The sequence below is a fragment of the Heliangelus exortis genome, chromosome 1 (assembly GCF_036169615.1).
Source record: "Heliangelus exortis chromosome 1, bHelExo1.hap1, whole genome shotgun sequence".
NCBI lineage: Eukaryota > Metazoa > Chordata > Aves > Apodiformes > Trochilidae > Heliangelus > Heliangelus exortis.
The window spans coordinates 97,176,661-97,197,160 of NC_092422.1; positions in this window are offsets into that span (position 1 = coordinate 97,176,661).

Below are 20,500 nucleotides of genomic sequence, written 5' to 3' on the forward strand. Positions count from 1 at the left end.
CTATTCTATTCTTCTTCACAAAATCACAGCTCTTTGTGTGTATTTTTTAGCATGTTCCAGGTTTTGTTCTCATTATTTTCCTACATTTCCTAAATTTATAATCAGTGTGGAAGATACTCACATCTGTGAGATACTTGGAGCAAAAAGCTGCTCTCAGCTATGAATTAGTTTGTGCCTTACTCTGTTTGGATGCAGGGGAAGTAAGTTCATGAGATAATCTTTTGCATTTTTAAATGCTATGGCTATATGCTGTTTGTTGTCCTGAAAAGGGCAGGACTTCCAGTGTCATTAAGTATTCCACACAGGATGTAAACATATTGAGCTCTTGGCACCAACCTTTTCCCAATTAGAAACCTTTTCCCATTCTGGCCTGCAGAATGAACAGGTATTAAAAGGAGATAGCGATGACTACTGTGACAGACTCATCCATGATCCAACACCTAGCAGAGGCTGCATCAGCAAAACATTTCACTGCTGTGACACTAGGGGGGAAGGGCTTGCATTAGAGGCAGCTTTTTGCTGATGATTACATAAGCTTATAGGAAGACGTGGTTGGGTGTCAGCATAATCTTCCCTTATTGAATATCTCAAGAATATGAGGGACTTAGAGGAAGAAGGGAAATTATCTCTGCCAAGGTCTGAAAACAGCTGGAGAATCAAGGATGCAAGTAAGAAGATGCTACAGTTAAGTTTGCTCATGTAACCTTAATTCACACACCAAACAAATGTTTTATCACAGCCTTAAACTGCTTGTTCAAAACATTTTCAATAGGGATTATTTCCTTTAAATTGTGCAGCATGGATCTCCTTTGAGTAAAGAAGTGATACAAAGTTATGTCTACAGCAGGAAGGACTTTGTGGCTGCACCTGTTGAAAGATACATAATAAAATGCACAGAGTTCAGGATGGGAAAGGATCATATCTGTCCTAAGTGTTTCTGAATGACATCAGGTACATTACTCAGAGGGGCATTTTTACAAGCCCCTAGTTTACTCTAGTTCAGTCCTTCTCAATATCTGGTTTGTTGGTTTGCATTTTTGGATATCAGCCTTGCAGAATGCTGAGCACTCACTGTTGCAGCTGTAGTTGGTGGGATACATACTTTAAATATCAATATACAGTGAAATCAGTGGGATGCACACCTTTTTTAACCCCGGACCAATTAGACTTCTGAGATGTCCTAACTCATGATACTTCATGGTCATATACACAAAGGGCTTAGTAATACTAAGTTCCTTGAAAAGTCAGGTTATGTGTCTCCTGCTGTACACTAAAAGTAATAGATAAGAAATTTCCTTCTCAAGCTCAGTTGTCTTATCTGAAAAAAATGAGACTAACAACAGCCCGTTATTTCACATAAGAATTAAAGTTTATTAATGATGGTGAAATACTTTAATACTGAGACAAAAAACAAAACAAAATACACACAAAAAACCCCAACAGTCAGAACTGAATATAAAATTAGTGATGAGAAGGATCGTTTTATTTTCAGTGTTCCTGCTTGGCTTGTATTTTTTAGCACATATTGCCCAGAGACGATCAATGTGGAAAGATCGATCCTGTGGAAAACAAGGTGTATAATAAACTAAGAAAGAATGTTTTTTCCAGGTAGGGAGATTTGAGAATGTGTTGAAATGGCTCTGTTAACCTGGGGCTTTTTGCTCTTTTAAGGCTTTTCCAGGTGAAGATACACTTCTGGGGAAAAGACCAATAGAACAGAATATGTACTGTTCCCCCTCCATAGGTGCCATCATCACGCACCCCACTGGTACCATTTCAATGCAGAGTGCTTCTCCCACTGCTTCCCTCTCTTTCTGCTTTTCATATGCCATTATGAAAATTAAAGGGTTTGTGCCTTTTATAGTAGAGGCATATGAGAAACAAAACTGGAAGCAGCCCCTTCCTCACGAGATTTTTTTCTGCATTTTTGGGGTTGGCTTTTTTGTGGGTCTTTTGTTGGTTTTTTTTGAGGGGGGGGAGTTGTTTTGGGTTGTTTTGTTTTTTTTTTTTTTTTTTGTCCTTTCTAAAAAAATTGTCTTTTTTCTAGAGTTTTCCTTCCTCGTATGCTATTTCTGGCATAGACACTTCCAGAAAGAAGGTAACCATTTTATAATTCACAGCTTAAGTAATTTTTCCACCAATTTCCACCATGCTTTCTAGTAGGTGTATTTTTCCGAAAATGATATTTCCCTCCTTATAGGAGAGTTGGCAGATCTTTACAGTAGTGCTGGATTTTTTCGTGATTTGTGCCAACTCACATTTCACAGTATACAGGAGCAATAAATGCTGCCTTGTAATAGATGGCTGGAATTTGAATAGCTGCTTCAATTTTAACCTCTATTCTCATCAATATTGAGGTAACTGCTTGCCAATATAAACCACACAGTTGCTACAGCTGTTTTCATCCTCAAATGTGGACTAAAGGTGAGTTTCTCAGACAGCATTAAAAGGGTAAGCTATAGCCTGTTGCTGAAACTACTCCATTCTGCAATAGCAAAGTTCCCTTTTGAGTGACTCGTCGCTAAAGCTGGAGCAACAAGTTTCTGTAAGATCACAGAATCATAGAATGGTTTGGATTGGAAGGAACCTTAAAGTTCATATAGTTCCAATCCCTTTGCCCTGAGCAGGGACACCTTCCACTAGACTGTGTATAAGGTGATTCTCATAAGTATACTGGTATTTGCTCCTATGATATATTTAGCTTTGCCACAGTCAGCTTCATTGACTTACATTCAGCCACTGTTGCATCCCACTACATTCAGCTGAACAGAAATGGAAGTTGAAGAGAATTAAACACAAATGGGACCCCCCCACCACTTCACTTCAGTTGTTTTATTTATACCTTCTCTAGTCCTCTTGGATCAGCACTTCTGCCTTGTAAAGTCACAAAGAAGAACCAGTTACAACCAGTACAGTTGGAAGTACATATTTTATGTACTCAGAGCCTTAAAATTTGATCTTTCCTCTACTCACAGCCTGTATTGGCTTCTTTTCCCTTCCCCTGTCATAACACAGTCACGCACACACACTTTTCTGCTCACAGATTTCCCAGCATCAGCTCCTGTCTCTCCTCTGCAGAATAAACTCCTGTGCATATTCTCTTTGCTGTTTCCAGTCTAGTCTGTAGGTTTACGACCCATTCACAGCCTTTTCTACATATAGGAACTTTTCACTTATGTCATAATCCTGTGCTCTTCTCAGTGCCAGCTTCTGGGCAACTTGGGGTGATATTTGGTGCTCTTCTGACCTTCCTTCCCTCATCAGCTTTGGTTGGTTTAATACTGGGAGGTCCAACTGGGTTGCTACTTCTCTGTTTGCTGGCAGTCCTTGAGAGCAAAAGCTGATACTGTTACTCTTTATTACAGAACCAATTATCTATGCTATAAAATCAATAAAAAATATGGGGGCTATTGATTAAGAGACTAGGCAAATGGAGGCAAGATAGAATATCAGTAGTATATACTAATGCATTCCAGATATTATTCTTAAATATATAACTTCTGAGTGATATCTGGTTTATCATAGTGGGTATCGACTCAGGTTTTATTCAGCCCCAATAAAGTTGTTGCAAAACTGTAAAATAAGTAAAGAGCAACTCTAATGCTGCTGCACATTGATTTAACCCGGTTTCCAACATGGAAGTGCTAACATCTAAAAAGCAGCTTTCAGCTGCAATCTATGAGATTTATCTCCAAATGTGCAGGGGACACAATTAGGTTAGTACTGTTCATCTCATCCATTGTGCCATTTAACTCTCAGTGAGTCCTTTTTTTCCAAGTGTATCTCCCTGCATAGCTGTCACAGGACTGCCTAACAGAGCTGTTCATTCTCTAGCTTGACGTATTTTATATCGTTTTTTTGGCAATCAGACTTAGCTGTACATGCATAAGCTCCAAATCACCTGGCATGGTCATCTTAACTGTCATTGCATCCTCACTTCTTCAGCCAGCAAGGTCTGGAAATGCTGGGAAAAAAAACATTTTGCACAGTTCTACAGCCATCTGTCTACCTGAGCAGTGCTGATGGGCTCCTCAGAGAATAAATCTCATCTGCCAGAAGATAAGGATGGAAAATATAAAGACAGGTACTTTCTTCCTCTGCTCCATGCAGTAATGTTTCCAGAAATACCTTAGCTTGATTTACTGAAATATAACGATAAAAGATTTTGCACACTGTAAACCCTGCAATAGTGAGATATCAATAACCCTCCCAGTTGATAAAACCCACTTGTACATAAAATTTAGTTTGGGTAATGCAGCAGTTTACACTTTAAACTAAAGAAAGAAAAAAAAAAAAAAAAAAAAAAAAAAAAGAGAGAAAAAACCCAGGAAAAATAAAAATAAAATTGCATAGGACATTTTAACCAGCAGATGAAAAGATTAATTATCTATTAATTCTATGTCCCAGTTCTCTGAGAACTATAACAATCGACAATTGTACACATCTTTATGCTTTGCTCAATAAATGGAATTTCTGATAGTACTTATGATTTCTTGTGCCCATGAAACCTCTAGTCTCTTGTACTGACTGCGACTTTTTCCAGGAAAAAAAACCCCAAACTTTTTTCTCAAAAAAAATTTTCTCAAAATCTCAAAAAAAAAATCTCAGAAGCCAAGCAAAAAAATGTACCCTGCAGGCATTCATACATAGTTAGCTTCTGTATTTTAAAGAAAAATCTTGTCATCATAATTCATCACTACTACAAGGATTTAGACACTTTTCAAAAACTTAAATCAAGTAACTGCATCTGTAAATGCGAAGTCATCAAGAACTTGTTACAAATCTTGTCAAATTTACACATGCATAATCAGACCACAAGCATTTTGCTGAAAGTTCATAGCAAAGAATTTGGAGATTAAAAGAGGTTTTGGCTCATCAATTATTGCAGCATTATTGTAAGTTATACTGAGCAGTTGTCTGGGGATCCAGGTTCACCTGTGCAGAGAAGTCTGGCATTTCATATATAATGATTCAGTGATAGGCATTTGCTGAAGGTAGTGATGGACTTTCCTCAATGTAGACCGAGTTCATAAATGGCTTCTTTACCTTAATGACTTGTGTACATTTCCAAATATATGACCCTGGAGCTGTTGCATACAAGCAGGCTTCCATTTTAAGTGAAGGAGAGTGCTAGAAAAATTGCTGCCTTGGAGAGCCCACAAGGCACTTCACTTACTGCCAAAGGACTCTGTTGAGAGAAGCTGATGGTACATGTGGAAGAGGCATCATATCCATCTGATTAAGTTACAAGGCTTTGGACTAGGACTTTATAAAAGCCATGTTTGTACTAAGAAGATAGATTACTTTAAATTGTTCTGGATTCCTTAAGGAACTACAGACAACATAATTTGTACTCATTTATCAGCTAGTGTAGCTAGAGGTTCGTTTAGCTGGGTCTCTGTGAGACTTCAGGCGTGCAGTCAGATGGTTTTACTGGGAGAAAGAGAATACCATCTATAAACACTACAACAGGGACTGTCCACTGTATTTGTAAAGTCTCCTGTACACATAGTTGAGATGTCTCAACCCACACCCTCTAAGCATTAGCATAATAAAGATGTGAAGTAATAGCAGTGTCTAGGACAGTGTGTTAGTGTGTAAAAAAATCACCTATCCAAAACACACAGGTGGGCACCCACCTCCCCATTCAAGGCACCTGCCCTGGCTGTAGTGAGAAAGGAATTATTCCTTCTGCGTGGCACCTACTTTGACCAAAGTGTCACCTACTGTGGCCAAGAAAAGATGAAGGACCCAACATGCATTTTTTTCTCCACACTCTGTACACACAAGATCTAGACCAGTTAGTCATATTCTCATGAGTCTGCCTTTCACTGAATTGACCTTTCAAACTCCTGCAGGCATGAGATCAATCACTTTGATGTTGGAACACACTTCCCCACCCATCCATCCTCCCTGTAGAGAGAGTACCAAATAATTGGAGAGGATTAATCCAGACAAGCCAAACAGATGTTAGAGAAAGATTTCTTCCCACTCAGTCATCTTCTGACTGAAACTTATCTTGTCCTCATCACAGATGGCCCTTTCTATTTGTCAAGCATGTTAATTTACTATTTTATTATGTACCGTTTAGCTAGTACTGGGGACTTTTCCACAGCATTTTAGTGAGACTTAGAAAAAGACTCAAACAGTCTTGTTGCATTCAGAAGACATCATGAAAAACAAAGTACAACTGAAATTTAGTTTTACCAATACACTACATTTAAGTTGTAGGCTGTAATGATGCTGCGAATAGAATAGTGTTGATATCCTTCAAGGTAAATTTGTATTTTAAATTTGTCCATTTTTCTGTGAATCATGCTCCAGTCTAAAGGTATTTTGTAGTAATTATTGCAAGGCATATTTGTAAAAAATATCTAATAATAGTGGGTGCATCATGGACAGCTTACCCCAGTAAGATACCTTGGTCATGTAGATTTCCATCAGTATTAAAGTTCAATTAACTTGAGAGTCCCATGACCATCCAGTCTCTCATCTTCTACATGGAAGACACAAGAGGCAAAGGGGAGGAAGGTAAGAAAAGCCCTAAGGAATTGTATCTGTCATATCTGTTTATCTCTTAGCTCCAGATGGTCAGTAAATGATAAAACAGGAACACAGACCACATGGAACCATCAGACAGACTGCAAGATTTGCTTGGGAGAGGCCAGAAAACTGCCTTGGAGGGAAGCTACAGGTCTCCAGGTTTAAAGCAGCATTCACGCAGCTGGGTGGACCTGCTTTGGAAAGGCAGCAGCCTAGAGGCAGGCAGCACCCGAGAGCCACATTTCTGTGCTGAGAGGGAGCAAAGCTGCAATGTCAGTCCCTATGTGTGTCCAGAGGTGATGGACAGGCCCATTGGATTTTAGGTTTGTTACTGAGAAGTCAGAGTGCTGCGTTGTGATGTGACGCTTCCCCGCTGGGGCCTGTGCTGTGTCAGTGGGATAATTTGATAGTCACTGTCTAGTATTTGCCTGATGCTGCTTAACAGTCAGTGCTTTCTGGTATCAAACACCCCCTATCAGTTTAAAATGTTGAGCTTGAGATTAAAATCATAAATTCCCCTCAGTTCTATGTCCAGAAAACTTTCTGCTGCCAAAAACCCATGAGTAATTGTATTTAGGCAGTTTCATAGCACTGTTGTCAGAGGAAAAGGTCATTTGCAGTGAAAAACCTCATTTCCTCTGTGAAACTAGTTTTACTACTAAAAATTGAACAATGGCCATCTAGTCATTGCTGAGGGTAGAAATGCACTTTAAAAATGACATTAATTTTAAGTAACTTACTTTCACACATCACGGAAATACAAAGGATTCTGCCATCTTCACCACCATTTTTATGCACACACACACATATATATGTACTTATATAAAAATGCACGTATATAAACTAGTTAAACTTTCTTTCTAGAGTAGCTAAAAAAATTAAATAAATAAAATAGAGCAGGTCAATAGCTGATTACCTTCTCATTTAATTTGATATCCTGCTGCAGGATTTTCAGAGCTAAGAATTTGGTTCTTACCCCTTTTAAGTCCGTAAGTAAAAATTTAAGGAAGCTCTCAATTTTTTGGTGAAGATCAAATCTGAGTCAAATTTGCTACAATACCAAAAAGCAAATACAAAATCTGGAAGGGTTTTAAACAACTGCTTCATTTTGCATGACTCAGGATCATATTCCCCAAAGTTATCTTCCCAGATGAAAGAATCATGAACAATTTCAGATCAAAGGGAAGGACATAGGACCTATGCAGCCCACTCATTTCATATTTTAACACACAAATGATCTATGTTAAAGTAATGCTAAAAATCTGTCCAAAGATGACAATATTTCTCATGGTCTTCAACAGAGAAATAGAAACAAGAAAATCACTTCATAATAATTTCTTTTCTAGATATAAGCATATAGTATGGCATGATGCGATGAGAAGGTGCTTGGGATCCTACAGCAGTGTGGTACTCTGAGCAAGGATAGCCAGACCAGGACAAGTGCTGAGCTTTTCTCTGCACCTGAGAGAACCAATTTTGAGTTAATTCAGGTTCCAATATGCTGCACGAAATCCTCCCATGTGTATGTATCTATCACAACTTAAATTTCCCTGTGACTTCCAAAAATACAGGTGGCAGGTTTGCAAGTACCACGGGAACAACCAGAACTCAAGTAAGTGCCTTGTTAAATATTTTGCACATACATTCAGGTGTTATCTGCCCCAGGCTTTCTGAAATGTCAAAGCACAAACTAATACTTAAAAACTGCATTTCTTTCCTTAAAATATCTACGTGCTGAATTTACTCTTCTTTAGTTTTTTTCTTTCCTAGTTATTTGACACCTGTTCATGATCTACTGTTCTCTTACCAAAAATAGTGATACATTTAAAGATAGGTTAAGTAATTAATGTAAATAACCTTTTCTAGCAGATGCTACAACATCAGATAAAGACCAAAGACCTAAATATACAATGAATATACAAAGTTAAAAGGTGTCTACACTGTTACATACTTCACCTATCAGTAATAGATAAAGTTGGAATGGAAATGGAAATAATGCCCATGACGTTATGTGCTTAAAAGAGCAATAAAAAAATCAGATTGGTACAACCAGAAGTCAGTGAACTGGAATCAGGGACAGAACTGAGGTAAATGGGGAGGGATTGTAGGAAACACATAAAACATTTGCATAACTTTAACCTCCAAAATGGATAGTGATGTAGTTTCCTAAGCAGTATGTAGGTTCAGCAATAACATGGAACTCAATGCAAAAGTCAGGCAGGGAAGCCAAGTACTCTGATGGGTTAAACAGCACCAAGCTGTCTTCTGCATGGGTCTTCTGCATGGTCCTGTCACCCAAGATCAATATTTCATTATGCCATCCTGGGGAGGAAGCAGCTGCTCAAGTTTTGGACCAATACCAGCTGGGCCACTGCTTCAAGCACACAGTTCCTCGGATGGTATCTGGCCATCTGCTGTGGGCCAGGGAGAGGTGCAAAAGAGATTTCTGGAGTGGAGTGGTATTTTTATATATTTCATTAATGATCTTTGATTCCTGCCTAGTTCCTCAGGAGAGAGTGCATTTCCTTTTTCCCCTCTATTTTAAACTGGTTTTGGCTTTTACCCTTTGCCAACAGTGATGTTTCTGACACTTGCAAGAGTCATAGGTGCTGCTGATCCTCTCTCTGAGGCAGGTGAGCAGAGGAGAAAGTGTGTATTGGGGATTAGTTTTGACATCCATATCATCCTGGGTGCTCATCAAAATAGTGCAGATGGCACATAGTGAAAACAACCATCTGCTATGACTAAAAGTGAACATTTCCAGCCTAGTGATAGGACACCAGGCCAGTTAAGTTTAACTGTCTTTTCAAGGGTTGGTTCCTTTCCTAAGGCACTCCAGTGTGTTTTGCACGGCTATGTGCTATCCATGAAAACATTTATATTGCTTCAGATCAGCTCTATATGTTAGGGTAACATGACTGCTGGAAACTTTCATGCCCATCTGTAAAGCATTAACCTTGCCAGGAAATCTTGATTGCTTTCTTCACTAGAGTTATGAGTTAGTAGGGAAGGCAAAGACTGTGGCTTTTTATGCTGAAGAGAATCATTTAATTAGTGTGTCATGAAATCCCGTTCTCAAAATTATTTTAATTGGTTTAGATAGGAACAGAATCATATAGGTCAAAAATTAGCTGAAGGGCTAGTAAACAAAGAAGTGCATATGAGAAACTCTTGTGCTGAATGCAAAGCAGAGTGTCTTCCTCCTTGTACAACTCTGGGCTCTAACTACAAAGCTGTTATTTCTTTTCTGTAGAACCATTCATTCTTGGAACTTCAAGACTTTAATTTAGAAAAATTAAGGACTGTAGCACCATAACAGAATGAGAAGCAGCTCACTAGGCCAAGGCCCCTGCTCACAAAAGCCCATAACAAGGTGCCTAAATCCTCCAGTTCCCAACAGCTTCACTTGAAGCACGTGGTTAATGAAATCCCATTGCTAAGGCTCTTTCCCATCCCTCAGACTTCTGAGACTTATGGGCCTTCACATGCTGCTTCTAAGAGGGGAGCAGAACAGTAGCTCATCAGAAAACAGGGGAGTTGAGGATGGAGCTAACACCAAACAATTTTCTCTTCAAATTTGGCAGTACCCGAACAACAGTATCCTGTGACAGGCGTGGAGAAACTCAGCCAGCTGGAGGGGAGCAGAACTGGCAAGTGGAGTGGCATTTTCTCATGCAGAAAATATATTGGAACTTAATTTTGTTTTTCAGAGCCAGGAAAATGCCACCACAGGAGGATGGCTAAAGAGCAAATAAAAGAGCATGGTGAAGCACGGGCGGGGCAGAATTGTTTTTTTCAAATTGTGGGCTCGTTGTGGTGCAAAGAACCTCTTGTATTGGGCCAAACACAAACTGGTTTTTGGGACTGAAGCATCTATTGGGACTGAAGGCTGAAGTCCCTTCAGGTGAGGTCTGCTATTAAAAAAATCTGTCAACCTCAGGAGCTTTGTGAGAGATGAGCAACCAGCATTTATTTCTTCTCCAACCTGTTTTGCAGAAGTGTGGAGGGGATGGTTTGGGGCCTGCTGTGGATTGTGATTGGGCTACTTAGAGTTGGCTGGAGAGCTGCTCTGTGGAGTCTAAGGCTTTTTGGAATAAGGTAGACACACTGAAGTCTGCTGGCAAAATGCAGAAGCAGCCCAAAAAAAGTCAAACATTTTCCATTTTTTTAAATAATATGCTTGTGCCAAGCCTGATGACCACAATACATCCTGAAAATTTATGTGCATTTGCTAAAGGACAAATACACACCAGAGACTAAAAACATTTTGAGGTAAGCTAAGTAGTTTCCTGGGTGCCTCATGTCTGGAACTATAGATGAGATAATGGATGTCAGTCTAAATCATTAGGCACACAAGTTTTGTATTATCTCCTAGCCTTCTAATGTAGCTTAAGTACTTAGGAAGCTTGTTAGTGGTGTAGCTGGTATTAGTGTAATCAAATTTAAGACTCAGCTTTAGGTGACAATGTTCCAGTGGGCTTAGTCTTTTTCATTTTCAGGTTTCTGTGACAATTTCAATACTCTGGCTTGGTTATTTATCAGTCACTAAGGAAGACTGTAGTATTTACACACTTCCTTGAGTCTACATCTTTTACTAATATGCTAGCAGATGTTGGGGGTTTTTTTCCTTCAAAAAAGATGGCTGAGCATCCCTATATCATATGTACCATCACAACCTTTACGTTGGTTGTATTTTGGGCTACCGCAAGATTCTTTACTGCTAAATACAAATGTCTGGATTGTATTGTTAGGATAAAATATAGCATTATTTAATTTCAGATCAACTCAGTAATGTACACTCCTGAATGTAAGCCAGCATGGCCCGGAATCTTAGACCCAGCCTCCTCATCCTTCTTTTTTTTTTTGCCATGGGTATGCTAATACTGAGCAGCTTTGCAGTAAAAGAGCTGTTTTGATACCTCTCTTAGCAAGGGACATGCAAGAAGGGACAGACATCATTTGTGCATTCATCTGGGGCTAACAACAATCTGACCCTCAAGATTATAGTGGCAGTCATGGAGACCAAACTATCACCTAAAGTGTCACCTTGCAAATGGGCGTTATATTACTTCAACAAAGCAGAAAACAGCCTACAGTCAATTTTCATAGATTTGGGTGAGGTAAAGGGAAAACTGAGTCAGTCTGTGAGCATTAAAACTAATGAAGCCTGATGGGTTTTTATCTCAAAGTCTCTCTGCTGTGATTCTCTGATGCCTGTTGAAGGGTGAGCTCATGCTCGTGCCTTTTCCTCAGTAGGGTTACTGATTGTGGACAAGTAGCATCTCTTGCCTCTATTCTCCCACTTTTAGGAACTTAATGACTTATTATCTTCTCATGTGTCAAATTTGATCTAAAATGAATAGAAGATTTCACAGATATTTAAAGGGAGAGTAACAATAGACAGACATATGCCTGTATAAATCATCACAAGAATGTAATTTCCTTATTAAACCAAAAGAAAACCAGTCACCACTGTAGAAGATTGTGAAGGTAAGATATATCTCATATATTTCTGCTTCAAATCTGTGACTTACAGAAAGGTTTTCCAGTATTTTAGGTGCCTTCCTAACTCTACTTGATTTCAATATTTAGGGTCCTATGCTCTCCAAGAAGTGAACATCACACATATTGCAAATACGTAAAACACAGCTTTAGAAGAAACTTTTGCTTGTATTGTTGTAGATTTTCTGAGACTTAAAACACAGCATGAGAAAATGTGTTTAAGATGTTCCTGTAATTATATCCAAACTATTATAATTGTATCACATATTATTTTGTTTTAATTGAAGCTTCAGTTGCCAATAACAAATAACTACATACCTTGGACAAAGTGTGACCATTTTATCAAACATGAAAAGTGGCCAATGTTCCTCTCTGAAACAGTTTGTGGTAGGCAGTATGTGATGAAATGTCATCATATTCACAGAATCATAGAATCATCGAATAATTTCATGTGTGTTAGAAGGGTTAAATGGTGGCTGTGATAGGCATCTGCAGCTGGACCTACCTTAGGAGGTTAATTCTTTACCAGGGATGTCAATGCTCACAATTTTCCTCTGAACCTTTTCTTTTTTGCTGTGTTTTTTAAAGTTTTCAAACATTAGAGCCAAAAAATCTCAAAGTAGAATATTATCTTAACTAATAGTATTGAAAATACAAAAAGGGAATTTGTCTCTGCTCTTGCTTTACTTAGGTAAAAACAAGCAAAGAAAAAAATTACCTTGATTTTTCAACAGTCTTTACTATTTGAGGAATAGTAAACTCAACACTTTGTTAATTTTTGAACTTTAGGCACCAGAAGCAGATGCTGCTGCATAGTACCTCTGTAAAGTCTGGAGCAGAGATTCCTTGTGAGCAATTGTGGTGTCCTGCACTCTTCAGAAGAGGTGGATCCTCCCTTGCTCACAATGTCACCTCACCTCTGGTGGGTCAACCTCTTCTGGAGGTCAGTAACACAAAAACTTGCTTAACATTGGCTAGTGCCATGGTTTTGCCTCCCTCACTGGAGCTCTAGGGGAAAAAACAGGATTTCTGTGTTTCTCCAAAAATTACACCACCGGACATGTTGAATTTGATGCAGGGCTTATGATGTGCTTCTGACTCAAGTGAGGTTGGCATATGGTTCATAAATAATGACTGCTCTGAAGCCAGTGAGGCTGTACTGACTCTTCAGTGCTTTAAAGAAAATTAGATGAAGCCCAGCACTCCCAAATCCAGTAGACTCTGCAGGATAGCACCTGGAGGCTTAAACTGGAATTGGATCCCTGGAGCGCTCAGCATTGTTCAAACCCACAATAAAATATATTCCTTCTGACACACAGTGCTTAGAATGTAAGTGCAAGTGCCTCATTTAGTTCTATCTTTCTACTAATAAAAACAGTAAAATTAACGATGGAATAGTGATGATATACACAGAAATGGATTTAAGTGAAGATTAATTTTCTTACCTAATAAAACCTTCCCTATCTAGAGGTTCTTAAAATATTATCCCATCCTACAGAAAGCTTGCATATGCTGACACCAAATTGTGGGAAAAGACATTGCTCTTATTATAAAATACAAAAAGTTGGCTCTTCATAACACTTCTACAAAGAAGTAATAACGTGCAGTTTATGAGAAGTAATGTAAATTATACCTGCAACCCATTAAGCTCCCTTTTGTTAAGAAGCTCTGAAGCTATAGTTCTGGTATCAGCAGATCTGCCATTTTATTGCAGTTATTCATTGCCCACAGCAATTCAACAGAAAATTAATTAGCATCACCCCACCATAAATCTCAACAGTATTAACTGAAATGCCAGTTCTGTAATCACTTTTCATTAAAGCCAAAAATACTAATTAAAATTGATTTTTGCCTGTGCTTTGGTAAACTGCTGCCAGCGTAAGGATCTCAGCAGTAATGCTGGATGAAGGGAGACCTTTACTTAAGTAGATTTTATATATTGTCTTATCCTCTTTATAGAGATAACAATGTGTGAAAGGATAAAAGCTTTGAGAGCAGAAACTGGCAGGTTCCATGAAGAATGGGAAAATGTGAAATCACTGTGGAACGTAACCTTATCAGAACTGTAATATCTTATATTTATAAAACTGTTAAATTCTATATATATCCTATATTGTGAACTATGTCTATCTTTCAGGCAAGTGCCTAGTAATACACTTCAGTCAATGAGCTATGGAGGACTCTTTGACAAATGGTTCTGGCTATTTTAGTGATACTGAATAGAGATAGGCTAAGTACTTTTGCCTTAGTATAATCACCTTCTAGGGGCTTTTCTATATGCCTAAAAAGTAACATACTGCAGTCTGATTCAGTTTAGTTGATTATCACTTGTCCCCTCATGCACTAAGAACTGTGGAAAAACAAAGTCTGTTTCAATTATTAAATTCTGCATTCTTCAAAGCTGTTATCAGTGAGGGAACTGTCTCAGTAACACATAATGAGACAAAAGTCTTGTGGGAAAAAAATCAGCTAAACAAAAAAAACAACAGCATATCTCTTTGTTGCTTTTAGATAGAGGTGTACACATTTGTTATGTCTTATCCTGAGGGAGGGAGCAGGAAATATTCACTGATATATTAATTTATTTATCTATTTTAGCCTTCAAACACCATAGGATCATAATAAGCAGTATGCTATAAACCTTCTTCAATGATAAATATAAATTGTTAATTGTTACTGCGGGGTGGTGTGTATGTCCATGTTACGGGCTCTTTTAGTAAGAACTGATTACAACTTTTAGTTAAAATACAGATAATGCTGCTTAGATTCATGCACAACTTCAGTGTTGAAGTTTATTTGTTTTTTTAAGATTTTAATTTGCAAAATTTTAACTTATCTGCAGTGCAGAGTATGTGTTTCTGTGTTAAAAGCGACAGCCTGATATTAATGGCAAATTAGAAACCAACTCCACCATTAAGCATCACTAACACCCAGGTATTAATCAACACTGGAACCTTTTTGTGCACAGATTTATGCCCCTTACATAGTAGAACAAGAAACACCAGCAGTAGACTTATTCTGTGAGGAAACACAGACTTCAGCAGCGGGTTTTATTGACACTCCCTGGTATCAGGCAACTTCTGAGCCACAGGAATTATGTATTTCCCACCTGTCAGTGGGGGAATATGCTAAAATGCAGTTGAGTTACAGGAACCAGAAACTGAAGCATATATGCATGCCCACAATTTTGTCCTATGAGAGAGGAACACACAGCTTTCTGGTAAACCTGTTTCTTCAGTGAATGGATCTTCTTTTCCATGCTATTACCTCTCTGGACTTCTTTATTTTTCCTTCCAGTTCAGGTTCTCCTAATTCTGTCCCTCACCTAACTGTTCCTCAAAGCTATTTGGCTTCCCTTTCAGTCCATAATACTCATTTTGCTCACTGCAGCCTTGCTCAGCTCATGGTTCCAACTCTCACCTCAGGTAGGTTCAGCTCTGCCAGTTCAGACTCCTTTCCCAACTCTGTCTCAGCACATTCTTGTTTCTCTCTCTGGGGTTTCTTTAGCTCCTCATGCAGTATCCCTCAGGGATTCTCCTCCTAGATCCAAGCTTCCAGCAGAGCTGGTCCTATTCCTCTTTCACCCTCATCCCTACCCAAAAAAACCTCACTCTCTGAACAGTTTCTTATCCTTGATTACATCTCCTCCTTCCCTAGGCCTAATCAGTCTTGATGGGGGCTTCTTTTGCTGGAATTGTTTTGTCTGTCCCCACTCAGCTACTTGTCTCTGCAGGCAGGCAGTCCTGATCCTTCAAAAGTTTCCATCTCAGGCACTCCTGTTTGTAACATTCACCACCTCCCCCAGAATGCCATGCAGAAAATCTATTTTCAAGCTATAGTTGTTCACAAATCCACCCCCTACTGTTACAGAAGTAAAATTTTGCTCTCTTTAAGTGTTTTGTTTGGAGCTGGTTACCATGGACACACTAGAACCAACTATTTTTCTTGTCTCAAAAAAGATGAAAGGGCTTTGCCCAAAAATAACTTGTTTTTATGAGAAATACAAAAATGTAAAGGGCATTGACATTGTTTCAGATGGGTAGGTAAAAATTACTATTATAATGAAAGATTAAATATCATGGATACCAACTCTATACAGTTCTTCCTTGTAAAACATGCCTTCAGCATTATGTATAATATTCTGGAGCTGTTTCTATCGTAGTAGTATTATTAACTCAGAAATAATAATAGTCAGATATGTATATACATAGCCTAGAGTCAACTATATATAAGATGCGTCAATGCCAAGGATTTAATTATACATAAAACTATTTACATTTTTTTCTGAAATGGATTATGATAAATTAAATGCTTATAATAATAATACGAAGAAAAACCTGCAGTGCATTAGACAAGTAGGAGAGATTGCTTCAATTCCAATCCAGTGCACTTTCTAAATTTCCAATACTTGTAATGGAAAAAAAGAGACATATTTTCTTATAACAGTGCCATAAATTGGGGATATAATCTCATCATGCATCTGTTCCACTTGCCATCAATTAGTTTGATGAAAACAGGCTAAAGCTGTGCAGTGATCAGCAAGAGATTAAATATACTTCAGCCTTGATTACACATCTTTCCTTATCCACCCTACTGGCTATGGGGCACCCTTAACTTTTCTTACACTTGTGATAAAATGTAATGCTTTTCATTTTGATTTTCAAAAATCTGTAATACTGTTTTTTTTTCCCATAAAATACTTATTTGCAATACATATAGAAAGAACTAAAAAAATGGACCAGGGCTTATCAAGAATCCTTTTGAATAAGGAATCCTTTCTGAAGTGCATTTTGTGTAACTATGAATAGTAAAGCAATGGGTCTGTCACTTCAGTTCTGTTTCTGATATGTAAAGCTAGGCAGAGAAGTCAATCACTCTTCACCAATGCTTCTGGAATTTCAAAGTTGTAAAGACTTTGTATGTTATAAAGGAAGCATAATATATCTGGAAATGACCCTTTGCTTAGAAATGACTGCAAAATTAAGTATTGTAATTACTTAAGAATGTGGTTATTGTATTAAATTATATTTTTCCATATATGTTATTCTTCTTATGTTCAGAATATTTTAATAGCTAATATTTTTTCACATCACCCTGAACTCAACTTCAATTGTCATTAAAATATGAAAATTTACGTGGCAGCTTCTCAGACAGCACATATGCAACACATCTAAGAAAAAATAAAAGAGAAAAAAATTCAATATTGTAAGAAACACCAATTCCTGCTTTCAGCTAAATTGACATTTTTCCTGAATAAAGATTTCTTAAAGTTTTTACGAATTATTTGAAGACTATTTCCCATAGTTCAATTTGTCAATTAGCAGGGTGTAGCAAAGAGCTCATACTGAACTAACTTCACCAAAAGTGAAAGCACATCTAAGGTAAAAATTCTTGGTCATGAAACATTAGCAATGAGGTCTAATAAAGAAATACATATTTGCAATCAGTTTCAGGCACTCTTCCTTTTATTGTAAGAGGTTCCAACTATGATTCAGCAGTTATCAAATATGCCACTTTGACTTCATGGAATCATCTGCCTCTTCTAAATGAGATCTTTTCAAAGAGATCACAAAAAATAAGTCTTTTATTTAAAATTTTAATGTAAAAGGCAAAGTTTGAAGACACAGTTATACAACTAAATATTAAACTCAGGCCAAAATATATGTCTTCATCTGCTAAATTGCAAAATACCATCTTGCTGTTTCAAGATGTAGTTGCCCAAATAGTTGTGAAGCATTTTCAATTGGACCTGCACTTAAACACGTCCTTAATACAGTAATGACCATTTTTATCCTATATGGGTTCATGGATTGCAATTGTCTCTCAGAAATGCCCTCCTGAATGAGTTCAACCATTTCACAAAAGCTCTTAGGATGAAAACAATACCAATCCACTGCCAAGACCTTAATATCAGCTATTAACTCCTCATCAGATCTGGAGGCATCCATTATTTTACACCCCCAAAAAAATTATTTCCTAAATAGAAAAGGGCCAAATTCACCTCAGATGTCAGTTCATAGGCTTCATCTAGGGTTCATTTATTCAGTGTGCCAAATAATTTAATGGCTTTTCTAGTTCAGCCAACATTTTGCACTTTATTTCAAATACTCTGCAGTTATTTTAACCCTTGATTGAAAAACTATCTTTCTCATCTTCCTAGCACTTATTTTAAAAGGAAAGAATGAAACACTGTGATGGACGTGAATGCCTATTTAGAAACTTGAATATCCATTGGGAAGTTAAATATCGGTGAACTGTTAAAAACACTAGATTATTCTTTATATTTGTAAGCATTTTAATTAGGGCATCCAATGAAATGTTTCTCATCTCATCTCTGTCAATGTCTCTTATTCTGCAAAAGAAGAAATCTACATAAAGCAGAAGCCAAGTACTGAAAATTATCAGGGTGCTTCTAATCCTGAAGTTCAGTCTGCAGGCCTGAGTTAGCCCTACAGAAGACTTTTGTACCCAGCAAAAGTGGCTTTTACTCTTTTTGTAGGACATGGTCTTATGAGAGGAACTTGTTGAATCAAACTGATCCTTAAATGTTGGTGGGGTTTGAACCTTGTGTTTGTGGGGACCAAGACAAAGTATTGAAAAGGAACATCCCAGAATGGTCACAGTTTTATGCAATATTAAAGATTTCTTGTGTATGTATCTTTCACAGCTCTAGACTACATAAGCCCCACCACCCCTAAAAAACAAAACAAAACAAAACAAAACAAAAAAAACCCAAAAAGAAACAAAAAAACAAACAAACAAACAAACAAACAAAAAAAATAATCTGGGTCTAGGTAAACTCTTGCAGAATGGGACTGAAATTCTGAAACTATTAAAGTCTGGAACTGACTCATAGATAATGCTATGAAGACCATAGTGGCAACTGTGAAATTAGATTGGCTTTCAACAAAAGGAAACATCAGCATTGTTTAAACCCCCTCTGAGTCATTCTCTTGACCCACCCAGAATCACTTCAATCATATATAGACTTCAGTTCATCCATGGACAGTTCGTACCCAGAAACTGGAAAAAAAAACCTTGTTCTGAGGCTCAGCTATCAAAAGGTCAGAAGTGTGGACTTATTTTCCCTTCACTGTTTCTTAAATGTTACATTTTCAATAGGTTTTCATCCATTTTCTGCTGTACTCAGGGGCTCTGTTACTCCTCTCAGTTGAAATGGGATTATCTAATGGCCATCAGAAATAAATGTTTTAAGAAATCAAGAATGATGAGAGGAAATGTTTGCCCTCTGTCCACTGACAGCTGAGGTCATCTATCTCTGCCAGTAAAGCATTTTTGGTTTTGTGTCCTGGCCCAAAGCCAGACTGAGACAGGTCTGAGATGAGTTTTGATAAGATGATATTATAGTTGGCCTTTGGTTAGCTTCCCTTCTTTCTCATCCTTAGCAATCAAAAATGAAAAATCAGGTCAGCAAAACGTAAGGTTGGCTTTTAATAAACAATTATTTTTTTAAAAGGTTCACTGTGGAATTTGTCTACTGGTAGTTACATCTTTGAGGTTCATTTCAGTCAAGCTTTCCTTGATTATCAATAACGTTAGAAGGTTATATTAAAACAGGAAATAGAAACTTACCTAGTCACATGACTTCAGAAAATTTTCTGTAAGATGTAAATTAACTGTAATTAGACTCAGGAAAAAACTTTCCAAATTAGTCTTGTGGTGTGTCTTTTATATTGCTTTAGCCTCTAAAATCCTGCTTTCAGAATTGCTTGCAAACAAAAGCTTTGATGTACTTAAGGAAAGGGTACTGTAGCATTTCTGGTTTGCTTGTATGGAAAAAAAAAAAAAAAAAAAAAAAGAAGAAAAATTAATTTATTGCTATCAGATATCCAAATCAAATAAACTGGAGAAACCCACAAAATAATGGGTGTCTTGTTCCTCTCATGGAAGTACATCCTTTTAGAAATGCACTTTGACATTAATTGATTTTGTCATTTCTACTTTTTATATATTTTTTTATGACTTGAATCTGAAGATTAGACTGGAAATAAAATACAAAAAAACTTTAAATGGTACTCATAGATGGTGAATGTTTTAATAAACAAATAATTCTTCCGGAACTGAAGCTCTCTGGTGAAACGAAAGCATGTTTTCTTTAGCTATGAAATCATGTGACACATTATTTCTTAATTCACATAAAAAGTGGCTGTCTGGGTGTATTTTTCCTGAATATTTTCCACTGTTGGTGTCTAAAATACAGTGGGTAGGTCAACAAAGATAAGAAAATTAATATACATCAATAGCCTGTGACCGTATAATGTACATCAATAGGTACCATTTCACCTCGCTTATTGTACAATTAGACAAATAGCTGTTAAAATAGTAATGATTTTCAAGACACTGCCAACATTAGCATTTTAGTTATCTTTAGAAAGGTTGAGATGTTTTAAAAAAACAATCCATGGTAGACAGAACCCCATTGCAGTGCCTGCAT